The 12,787-nt window shown below is 40.5% G+C and overlaps 1 protein-coding gene across 13 annotated transcripts in view; it reads right to left on the reverse strand.

Annotated features, from left to right (window-relative positions):
* The window catches only part of LINGO2 (leucine rich repeat and Ig domain containing 2), a 982,977-nt gene that overhangs the window by 603,540 nt on the left and 366,650 nt on the right, over window positions 1–12,787 (reverse strand). The window lies entirely within an intron of this gene.

Raw genomic sequence — 12,787 nt, forward strand, 5'->3', positions numbered from 1 at the left:
TTGTCAGGTAAGGAAACGTCGGCAAAACGGAATAAACTGCTTTCTGAATGCAGCCTGAGACTAAGGAAGAGGAAATTGACAGCCAGTGCCACCCCCTGGACTGGATGTAAGAAAGAAAGCAGGCAGACCAAAATTGGTGGGGCAGTGTCCCATTTGCCGTAATCGACCAGCCTCCACTGTCCCAGGCCTGAGGTTCTCTAGCCCTGATCTAGGTTCTGGGATCCCAGGTATGGTGCTCCCTCCCTCTCCCAACAGCCACCACAGGGCTATGCAAGGACTATCATATCCTGAAAGGAGGAGGGAAGAGACAGGATATCCTGGTGATCCAGCAGGGGTACTCCTTCCCGTCACCAATTACCACAATAATGCTACTTAAATGCCATCTTGCCCTGAGGAACGAAAGAGAGAAGGCTTTCAAAAAGCCTCCCCTCCTCCCAATATCTTGCCCTGTCCTTACTGCAGGCAGCAGTTATCTCTAGTATATTGACATAGATAAAACAGGTGCCCCTAGAATTTTGGCACATCAGGAGGTTGCTCATCAATAATATATAAAAGTACTAAGCATGTATCTGGCTACATCTGCTTACTTCCTGAGACACCATCTTCAGGTCCAATGAAGATGTGGCACTGGCATAAGTAGCAACCATGACCCCCCAGGCAACCCCCTTATTTGGCACAGGACTCTAAATCTGATGTCGAGCAGGACCATGACATCATGCTGCATTGTCAACATTTTAACTGGGCCTGGGATATTTGCCTCTTGTTCTGGAGAAAACAGTATCAGAAAAGTGGGTTTTTCCTATTAAAATCATGTATCAGTTGCCGTGGGCAGAACACTTTATTACATGAACACATTATCTATCTGTAAGAGCAAGCTTACTAAGTGATGAGATTATCAAAAATCAACATTGCCTATTAAGAAACAGAACACTGGGCCCAAATAAATTATTTTCCAGAAACTGAGTCACTTACTGTATTTTAATGTGCATTTTAAAAAGGTCCTTGTGTTAGAATAATCACCTATAAATGATTGGGTTCCTATGTTCTGTGAGTTATTTCCACCAACCATGCCCACCCATGGCAGATCAAGCTCATAAATTTGCATGTTCATGACAACATGCACTTTGTTTTCATAATTTTAATGTGCTGCATAGTCAAACTGAAGCCTATCAAATGCTTCAAAAGAAAGGTATTGATTAGCTGGATAACTTTCTTGGAAGAAGTAAATGGACTCCATAGACACTGAAAAGAATCGGGGGGGGGGAACAGTGGCTGGGCATTGTTAACAGCAAGTTACACAAAGGAAGGTGTTAAGATGCCACTGTCTCTCACAAAACTCAAGATAAATTCACACACATCTGCAAAACTAAGTCAATGAACTCTACTACTTCAGCACATGGTTTTGGTTTTGGTTTGTTTTAGGTAGGCTGGGTAAATGTACTGTGACTTTCTATTTGATGTTGCCGTTATAGTCCTGCGATTGGTTCTAGTGCAGCCTCCCGCAACTCGGGGTCCTCCAGATGTTGCTGGATGATAACTTCTATCCCATGCTGTCTGGGGCTGAAGGGAGTTGGAGGACATCAGGTTGGGCAAAGCTGTTCTAGTGTGACGAACTGTTAGCAACTGGTATTTTATGGATTATTGAAATAGCTCTCAGAATGTTTTGATGGTTTTTTTTTTCAGTGAGCTTGATTGTTATGTTGTACCCAAAGTGAACCCACTTTGAGTGCAGTAATTGCAGAAAAGGGGTATATAAATATTTGACTTGTGGTGGCCACTGTTGGTACATACATCTCTTGAACACCACAGAAGTTTAAGAGATGTTACTGTGAACATCTGATAGCAGTAAGTGCTCTCACCTTTCATGAAATGTCTGTGGTCACACAGAACAGCTTCTCTGGATTGATAATTGCATCAGCATTAATTTGGACTTCTTCAGAATATGTGGATGCATATTGCAAAACCTCTGCAAAGTACAAATTGTCAATCATACCTATATTCCAATCTCCAAACTGCTTTAGAAGCATTTTACTATTAATTTTATAAATAAAGCACAGTCAAGCACAATGTTCTGAGATCAGACTATCAACACCTTGGCATTACACTAATTTATTCTACTTTGCTGTTGTTTCCTTACCCGATCATTTCTGCATTTTATTTGATCTTTCACACAATGTAAAAACCACTTCTGGAAATCTACCTGAATATAGTGGAAGTTTAGTGCTCATTTCTATGTTAATTGCTTCGAGAGAAAAATCTGTTTGCAACCCAATTAACCCAGAATATTGCAGGATATATAGCACCATGTCACAGTAAATTTCATTCACACCACAATGACAAACAGTCTTGTTGCTATTGCCACCCATTATTTTATTTATTTTTTATTTATTGCACTTGTATACCGCCCCATAGCCGAAGCTCTCTGGGCGGTTTGCACATGGGCAGCGCAGTTCCCTGTATGCCAAAATAAAGTCACAATTTTCATCAAGTGAACTGACACTTGCCTACAAGGCAGGAACACATTACATCTGGGATACTACATTACGACCTGTCACGTGAGTGGCTGCAGAATGTAAAACTCCCAACTCTGGGTTTCAAAGCTTGCAAACATTATTTCTGGAATCATTTATCCTGGAAATGAGTGCTACCTTCCATTATATTCTGCTAGGTTTCTGGATCTGGCTTTTATGTTGAGTGAAAGATCAAAAATGTAGAAATTATGAGGTAAAGAACTGTCGGGAAAACAGAATAAAGTGCAGTGTGAATGCAGCCTTAGTGGGACATGGCGATATATTGGTTAAAAAACCACAGTTCCATATTGCAACAGGTACCGTAGTGTGAAAGGAATATTAGAAATCGGCACAGAAGCACTACCATTATCATCACTAAAACCAACACAATAAACTCCACGTCTGAATGCAGCCCTAATGGCTGTTTGAAAGCTTATAGGTACTTGCCTCTTAGTTCCACATATGGCACAACTCAGAAACTACTGAAGCAATTTGTTTCTATCTTTGATTTCCAGGCTTAGTTGGAGTCTGCCTAGTTTAAAACTGCTTGCCCATATTTTGCCATCTGGCAATGACAATTGAGCTCACTCCATTTGTGCTCACTTCCCTTGTGCCTGAAGTTTTCATTATAAGAATTGTCTCAACAATCCTAACCATGTAGTAAGAAGTAACTACTGTGAAATTAATGGGGCTTACTCCCAGGTAAATATCTAAGAACTAATGACTGGGTTTGCTTTGTTCCTCTTCCTTCTTTACCTCTTTTTCCTTTTGTGTCATGTCTTTTCAGTTGTTAGATTTCAGGAAGGAACTATACATATATATATAAGTAGATGTGGATGGGGCATCAATATATATATTGATGCCCCATCCACATCTACTGAAGTCCCCAATGAGGTGTCCAGTGTAATGTCTGCTGCAACTTCTTGAGATCAGTTTCAGTTGATGAGGCCTGATGATGTGGACAAGGTGCTTGAGACATCATTGCCAGCAATATGGCTTCTCAACCATTGCCCTTCTTGGCTTATTAAAGCTTGCTGGGACGGGGGTATCACTGAGTAAATCCAGGGTGTGGTCAACACACCTTTGTGAGGGGAAGTGGTTCCAGCCACCGTGAAAGAGGTGATAATCAGACCAGTCCTGAAAAAGCCCACCCTGGACCCATTGGTTTGTGACAACTATCACCCGGTTGCAAATGCCCCATTTTAGGGAAGGTGATTGAGAGGGTTATGGTACTCATGAATGAAACAGATTTATCTTGACCCATTCCAATCTATGTTCAGGCCTGGTTATGGGACTGACTCTGCCTTGGTCACCCTCATGGATGACCTTTATGGGAGAAGGACAGGGGGAGTGTGACCCTGTTATTCTTACTTGATCTCTCAGCGACTTTTGATACCATTGACCATGGTATCCTTCTGGGCCAACTTGGTGAGATGGGTATGAGAGAAACACTATTTTACAGTGGTTCCAATCTTATCTCCAGGGTATTTTTCAGAGAAGCATTGGGTGATTGTCTTTCGACCCCCTGGCAGTTGCGCTGTGGGGTGCTGCAGGGTACCAATGCTGTTTAACATTGATATGAAGCCTTTGTAAGCAGTCATCAGAAGATATGGGACAAGCTGTCAGCAGTACACTGATAATACCCAGCTCTATTTCTCTGTAACATCTAAATTGGAAGACACCATGCATGCATTGGACCAGTACCTGGACTCCTTAGTGGTCCGGATGAGGGTCAATAAATTGAGTCTGAATCCTAGCAAGATGGAGCACTGTCGGTTGGTGGTTGCTGAGTTTGGTTAATTGGTCAATTGCCAGCTTTGGATGGGTTTGTACTCTCTTTGAAAGAGCAGGTTCATAGACTTGGATCCAACTTTGTTGCTAGAGGCCCAGGTGACCTCAGTGGCTTGGAATGCCTTTTACCAGCTTTAGCTGGTAAGACAGCTGTGACCGTTTCTGGACCACGATAGCCTGAACACTGTTCTCCATGCACTGGTAACCTCCAGGCTGGATTACTGTAATGTGTTCTATGTGGGGCTGCCCTTGAGGTTGGTCTGGAAAGTGAAGCTGGTGCAAAATGTGGTGGCACACCTGTTCACTGGGGCAGGGTATCAGCAACATGTTACCCCACTGCTGAAAGAATTTCATTGGCTGCCCATTAGTTACCAGGCCAAGTTCAAGGGTTCTGGTTTTACTGTACACGCCCTATGCAACTCTGGTTGCCCAATGCAACCAGAAAACCTGAAATATCATCTTACCCTTTATATAACCAGTCAATCACTGTGCTCTGCAGGTGAGGACCTCCTGCAGATACCATCTTATCAGGAGGAAGGAAGTAGGAAGTGGAACTTCAGTGTTGTGGCAAGACACTTTTGAATTGGCTTCCCTTAAATGTAAGAGAGGCACCATCTCTGTTATCTTTTGGGCACCTATTAAGACCGTCCTCTTTCAACAAGACTTTTAAATAGAAACCTTATCCCAGTCTGTGTCTGTGCTTGAATTGCTTTTAAAGATGCTTCTGGATTTTTTTTTTCTTTTAAAAAAGAACATGTTTTAAAGTTGTTTTTTAAAGATGTGTTTGATGTTTTGTTTTAATATGTTTTAAAAGATACCTTGTTTTAATAAGTTTTAAAGTCTTTTGTTTTTAAGATGTTTTAAAGTGTTTTTCGTGTTTTTGCTTGCCGCCCTGGGCTATTTCTGGGAGAAGGGTGGGATGTAAATTAATTAAATAAATAATCTGTGCACAGTACTTACCAACTTTTACATGCTTTAAAATGTTTAATAGTAAGTGACGGGGTGGGGGGGAGGACCAGAATTTACTAGAGTTCTTAATATCTAAACTTGTATTTTAATGGCTCTTCTTTTAATTAGGATAGCTGCTTAATTAGGATGTCATCTGGGGTGTTCCAATTAACAGGATCCAACATTCACTGTTGGCATATCTGCCATCTGTGTAGACACTCTTGTTTAAGGTTCTTACAGAACTTTTAAAATACGTATTCATCACCTTTGTGTAACAGGAGCTATGTTTTGCATCACACAAACTTGTTGCAAATTGCCAAATGCTGTATCTAAAGCTATTCACAATGATGTCATTTATCTTGAAAATAGCAGCTATATTTTACAGAGTGGCTGTATACTACAGCCAGCATGGGTTTTTCACATTCCACAATGTTCACTTGAAAATACCTCCCATGCCACCTATTCCCCTGACAGCGCTTCAGTGGCCAGAGTGGTTTAACAGTCAGCCCCTCTTCCCAGAAGATTCTGGGAACTGGAGCTCTGTGAGGAGAATAGGCAGGCCATCTCCTAGCAACTCTCAGCATCCTTCACAAACTGCACTTACCATGATTCTTTGGGGGGAAGCCATGACTGTAGAATAAATGTCTGGTGTGGATGTAGCCAGAGACAGGTTTCATTTAAATTTGGGTGGGAGACTACATGTGCCTGCTGTAGAATAAAAAGGTGGGGGAAACCCTGAAAAATAATGATATTGTTAACAATGTTTTTCTTTTGAAAAGGAGCTTTTCCTCTGCCCAGTGCCCACCCATCCAATCTCCTCCCCTTCTTCACTCTCCTCATCCCCTTACTCCTCCACCTTCCTCAGTACTCCTGTTTCCTCCCCTCCCCTTCTCCCTGCCTGCTCTTCCCCCAGATCAGTTTCACCTATCCTAAGGATGATTGCACAGGAGTAAATAAATACCACTGAACTCAACAAGTATGCAAATGATCAAACCTGCCCTCCTCATCCCCCTTACCCCTTCCTCTCTTCCCCATCTCCCTTCCTCTCTCCCCCCTTCCCCTCACCTCTTGTTCCCACATGTTAACAAATTCTTCCAAGCTACACAGGAAGTAGATTGGACTGTGAAAGACTAACCCAAATTGTGTTTTCATTTTTACAAATTTGTAGGGCAGTACAATATCTCAGAGAGGTGGTCAGGTGTCCTGCTCCCCTGGTGCATTTCCTATAGCTGCCGAATTTCCCCACTTTTTAAAGATTGATAGAAATATTTGTTAGGTATAGGTACGTTCTTTGCCTATTAGTGAGTAATTGTTTTGACTGGTTTCACATATTAGGTTTCTTCCACATCCTCTTAAGCCACATTTATGGCATAGATGTGTACTGGTAAGGGCCATAGGTCAGTGGTAAATCATCTACTTTGTTATACAAAATGTCCTAGGTTAGATCCCTAGCATCTACAGGTAGCACTGGAAGAGAACCCTGCCTAAAACCTTGGAGAATTGCTGCCAGTCAGTGTAGACATTACTGTTTAGATGGAACAAGGGTCTAAGGCAGCTTCCTATGTTCTTAGGTACAAGCAAGTTGTGGTGGATTGGGGCCAAGAGCCTAGAATTTTACAAAAACAAGAACAGCAACAGTAATTCATGGAACAGTGATCTTCCCTAAGATGGAAAGTAAATTCAGCATTTATGATTGTATAACAATAAGAATCCATTTTGAATTGCCTTACCTTTTTATAAGGGATGTTTACACACACACCACACACAGACATATATATACAAATCAAAATCAAATTTAAAATCCGCTTTGATTTTTTTAAAAAAACAAGTTTGTATTTTATTTAAAATATTTTTAGACTACATTTAAGGATAAAAGCTACTGTAATGAGCTTAAAATAAAATGAAGCACAATACAAATATAGACCCAAAATTATCAATAAAACCCAGCAATAATAGTACATCATCATCCAACTCAAAAAACCCCAACAACCTAAAACACAGTGCCTGACTACAAACAAAACCATTTAGTTGCAGAAGAAAAAAACAAGGCAACAAAAAGCAAGTAAAAAAAGAACCAAGAGTGAGTGTTTAGGCAGCAGTGGGGACCTTCTGCCCTGCAGGCCTAACAAGGTAGGGCAAGAGTTCGAATTTGGCCCGCAAGGCTGTTTTCCCCAAACCACATCCAACCTACCCTGCACCTGTTGTTCAATTGAATTAGTGAGTGCTATAGTTAAAATGCAACTTGGTAATGATTATGGCTCAGAAAAATCAAATCTGGACCACCTGGCTTGTAAATGCTACACTGTACTCATCCACTTCCTGTTCAAGTTTTGCTAGGTACATAGGCCAGGATCCAAAGAGCTATACATATTCTTCACACACTCAAAGGAGGTTGGACACATTTCAAAACAAAATGATCTTGTAATAGAAGGCAGTTTCAAAAGCAATTTGCAATATGGGAGAAACCTTTTTTTAAAAACACAGCATGGCCAATAGTCAAGAGATGATGGGAGATGGAGTCCAACAACATCTGGAGGACCACAAGTTCCTCAGCCCTGCCTTACAGGTTACCACTGAACACAACTACACAGGTACATTGATTAAAATGTTGACATCTTGATGAAATCATGTAGTCTCATCATGGCCAATAATCTACCTGCATGCTGGTAACTTGTAAGGAAACAAACTGTATGAATTGGAAGCTGCAGCAAACTATTCATGCACAGTAGTTAGGAAGTCAAAAACAGAAGAATTACAGCTCACTAGTTCATTAAATAAACAATAATCTAAATAAACTAAATAATTTTGAATCTCTGGATCTTTACATTCAGATGAGGAGAATTTTCTAAGCATCTCTTTTCAAAAAAATCCATGTCATTTTTATTATATTATTAACAAATGCATACTTTACTTATATCAGTTTGTAAGGAAACCCCACATAGGGATATTTGAAGCTTTTTGTAAAGACAAGACTAGCTTCCTAACTTACATGTTCAAATTTCTCAGCCACAGTCCATTAAATGTCAGTTCATAATTGCAAAAAAATGAGAAAAACACATAAAGGAGATTACGTTTTAGAGATTAGAGGCTTAGTCACAACACAACACTTTATTTCCCCAGTTGGCTATAAAATTAACTCTGTTTTTGATTATTTTACATAACTTGGCGTAACAAAAACCTTTAAGACTATAAACCCCTAAAACAAAATTCATATTGGAACTAGAGCTGCACAAAACATTCTCCCATTTCATTTTGGGGATTCTGGATGATGGGAAAATATCTAAATACATGTGAGGGGGGATCTTTAATTGAGAGAACATTCTCTTCTTTTCTTGGGGAGGGGGGTGTTATCCTGGTCAGTGTCATGATTTGATCTCTTCCTTCTATGGCACCATTTACTTCTAGTTTTTGCTTCTTTTGGTTTAGTCACATGGGTGATCCAAGCCAACCGGACATAATGTGAATGGGATGACAGTATGACTCTACCTAGCCCAGGGGTGAAGAACAAGTCAGGAAAAACCAACTGAAAACAAGTGAGTCTTTAGGGCAGAGTAAGGAATCTCTAGTCTGCACACCTAATTAAGCCTAGTATATGTCCTAATTTTGCGCATAAGACCATTTCCCTCAAAACAAGCCCATCTACCCAACTCCTGACATTGTATGTGACATCAGATATGAGGCAGGTGAAGGCACTTCGGGTTGTACCAAATGTTGTGCTAAGTCAGTGACCTGTCAGAGTAAGGGCTGCTACTAGCACAAGGCCAGCTCCCTGCTGAAGCTAAGCAGGGTCAGGTCTGGTCAGTGCTGGATGGGAGAGCAACTGGGAACCATATGTAAGCTGCCTTGGGTTTCTATCATCATCATCATCATCATCATTTTATTTGTATGCCGCCTTTCCACATAAAATTGTGCTCAAGGCGGCTTACAACAAGGTGAACAAAAATACATGTCAAAAACAATTGCAAAAACAATTTCCTAATAACAAAAAATAATAAAACAGTGACATAACAAATATAATAACCAAAAACAACTTTTCAACATTATGAACATAATAAAACAATTATTTAAAAACAAAAAAGTAACCATTAACACCCCAAACCCCTAAAGAAAACCATTTACTGTATCTCCTACAAAACTTCATTATTCAGAGGGGAGGCTTGTTTTGTATCAGCACATGTCTACTCAGAAGTACTTCTCACCGAGTTCACTGGGGCTTACTCCCAATAAATTGGTGATAGGATTGCAGTAATCCTATCCCCTTATTTGAGAGTAAGCCCCATTAAACTCAATGAGACTTATTGTTGAGTAGACAGCATATAGGTTTGCACTGTAACTCTTCTATTTGGCCAACAGTTACAGCATTTTCTTTGAAGGCGCACTTCATGTTGCAATCACATTTGAAATATACAATGCACAATATGTACTACTGCAGATTTGCTGCGTTCCATAAGAGATGGTCAGGATTTTCTCCCTTTTCCTTTCTCTTCATTACAATGTCTTAGGTTGGGTTTCTGATTTCTCTTCTATTAGGTCTTTAAATCCCAACTTTTCCAGCGGTTCTTTGGACATAAGTTGCCTCTCCATTCTGCATTCTAAATATTCTTTTGATTCCTGTCTGCACAAAGCATTCTCAAACCTATTTTCCTTCAGACACTTCATGAATTTTTCTTTGAATGCTGTACATTCACCGAAATGATCCAAAGGGAAAGAGCCTTTGTCTGGTGGCCTCGGCTTGAAGCTTTTAGTCCCGAAGTTCATAGCCGTAGACATGGCGAAGATCCTCTCCCCTGGCAGCCGCTGTGCCTCTTAGCAAACCATGCATGTTACTCTACTAGAGTGCAATTCATGGGTGTTTCACTGGAGAATGGAGATTGGTGTGGTTTCTTCTCACTGTGATATAAACCATCATGTTTATAAAGGCTTCTTCTAGTCCTGAAGTTAGTTCCACACTCCATGCATTTAAATGGTTTCTCCCCTGTGTGGCTTGCTTGATGCTGATAAAGGTGTCCTTTAGTTTTGAAGTTCTTTCCACATTCTATACATTTATAAGGCTTCTCCCGTGTGGATTCTTTCACGTTTACAAAGCTTTCCTTTATTGCCGAAGCTCTTTCCAAAATCTGTATGTTCATATGGCTTCCCCCCTGTGTGAGTTCTGTAGTGTGAAGTAAGCTTGGCATTCTCTCTGAAGCACCTTCTACGCTCTGTGCATTGATATGGCCCCATACAATCCTCACGATCCTGCACATCACCTGCTGCTGAGGTGTCCTTCCCGTCTTCTTTGGAGTCCTGGTTAGGCAGATCTCCTTCTTCCAAACAGGAAATGAGGCCTGCTGAGGTCTCCTCTTCTTCTTTGGGGACCTGGATAAACAGACTTTCTTCTTCTTCCTTACAGGAAGCGAGGTCTCCTTCTCTTTCTTTGTCCTGAGTCCTGGGCACGCTTCAGCGTTCCTCCTCCTGCTCTCCAAGATCAGAGCTACTTCCCTCCCTGCCTTCGGCCACTGTCTCCCCCCACCCACACACCCATCATGAAAAGAAAGACTGGGTAGAAATGTAATAAATAAAATAAATAAATGGGATTTCCGCCTCTCCTCCCCCCATGCACCCCCTAAATCTGTTCTAGGGGTTCCCTCAACCCTTTGGAGCATATCTGGGGAGGGCATGGGGAGAGGAAGAGGGGAAATTGAATGTCGCCCTCTGCAGTTCATTTGCAAATGACTTGTATTGAAACCTTTTGCAAACAGACTTCAGAGGTGAGCCACTTTCAAGTGGTGATCTGTCATCAACATGACTTCAGGTAATTGATAGGGTAGCCTTCCAACTGTCAAAGTTGGCCTGTGGGTGGGTGGGGCTAAGAAGGATCTGGCCTGCCACTTAAATCCAACTCCCCACCCCTGACATAGCTCTTCAGATTTTGGCATAAGTAAATCAAGTATAAGGATAATACTTCCTGAAAATCTCAAGCAATCAGGGATTATATAATCAACAAGCTGACGTTAAGAGGTTATATAACAAATCAGAATTGGCTATCTGCAGGGGTGTAGTCATCCAGAGTCTTGGGGGGTCTTAGATCCTTTATTTTTTTATGAGCAGGGCCCTTTTATCTCCAGCATCCTATGAGCCCATGTGTTAGGCACTGAGAAGAGTGTTCTAACTTGCTTCTTGTCCTTTCTGATTGGAGCCAATCAGAGTAAAAGGAGTTCATATTACTTCCTTCTTCAAAAAGCCAAGTTGTAGAGAGTGAGAAGTCTGTAATTTTTTTAAATAATGTTTTTAACCCTTTTTTAAAGTTGGTTTTTTAAAAATGTTTTGAACACTGTTTTGTTTTAATGTATTTTAAGATCTGTTTTTATGATGTTTTAAAGTGTGTTTAGAACTTTGTTTGGCATCCTGGGCTCCTGCTGGGAGGAAGGGCGGGATATAAATAAATAAATAAATAAATAAATAAATTGTGGAGGCAGACAGTGAATGAATCCTGATGATAGCATCACATCTACATCATCAAGCAGTTTGAATTCAGTAATTCAAGCAATGTATCTGACAGTGAGAAAGGACAGTCAAATAGTGACTGAGTGACAGAGAAACAGAAAGTATTGAAGCCTGGCCAGATTATTCTATCATCTTAGAAGGGGGAATGGCTCTGGCTATTATGAAGGGGCCCTGCACTTCTGAATTTGCCACATTACTGAAAGGAAATGAAAATGAACCAATTGAGAGGGGTAGCAAGAGATTACTATAAATAAATAGGTTAACATTTTAGCAAGCATTATAAATAGACAGACACAGAAGGTGGGAAGACTATTTGATGTTGCAGGTTTTTTTATAACAGTAGACAAAGTAGGTTCAGTTCACCATTAACTGTAATTGCCCAAAATGCTAGAGGAATATTAACACTGCTGTTTTAAAACTGGAACAGAAGATACCAAAAGAGAGATTCTGCATATAGCACACCACATACCTATTTAGAAATGTTGTACTGCTGTCACTTCACTAAAGAAGTCATAGTTGATTAAGCACCTGAGTTTTAAATTATTCAGTTAAATTTGGATATATTTGCATGATTTTTGGTATGAATGTTAATAAATTATAATAAAGAATATAGCATACATGACCACCAACCCCTGTTGGTTTGATGAAGAAGCACAATGCTAAAACCTGTTAGGGTTATTCTATCTCTCTCTCTCTTTTAAGAGCTGGGACTGTTAACTTCAAACTACATCTGCCACAGTCTAGTAACATTATTTTCCAGGAATATGTTGAAAAATTCTAAAAAGAAGAAAGGGGCCGCGGGATAGAACAAAATATGGATAGAACAAAATATGGATACAACAGGCAAGGGCTTTAAAGAAAGATAAAGGTTGTTTGGTTCGGTTTTACATCCTGCCAGCCCCTGCCTGCTGTTTCTGCACCTTTCATCTTTCTATCCTGTCAGTCTCTTTCTTTCTCTTCTCCCATTCTTCTCTTCTTGCAAACCCCTTTGTGTTTTTAACCCTCTTTCGGAGAAATTCAATCTCCATTTAGGATCATAGGAAGTGGCCTTC

Source organism: Rhineura floridana, chromosome 1 (genome assembly GCF_030035675.1).
Source record: "Rhineura floridana isolate rRhiFlo1 chromosome 1, rRhiFlo1.hap2, whole genome shotgun sequence".
Classification (NCBI taxonomy): domain Eukaryota; kingdom Metazoa; phylum Chordata; class Lepidosauria; order Squamata; family Rhineuridae; genus Rhineura; species Rhineura floridana.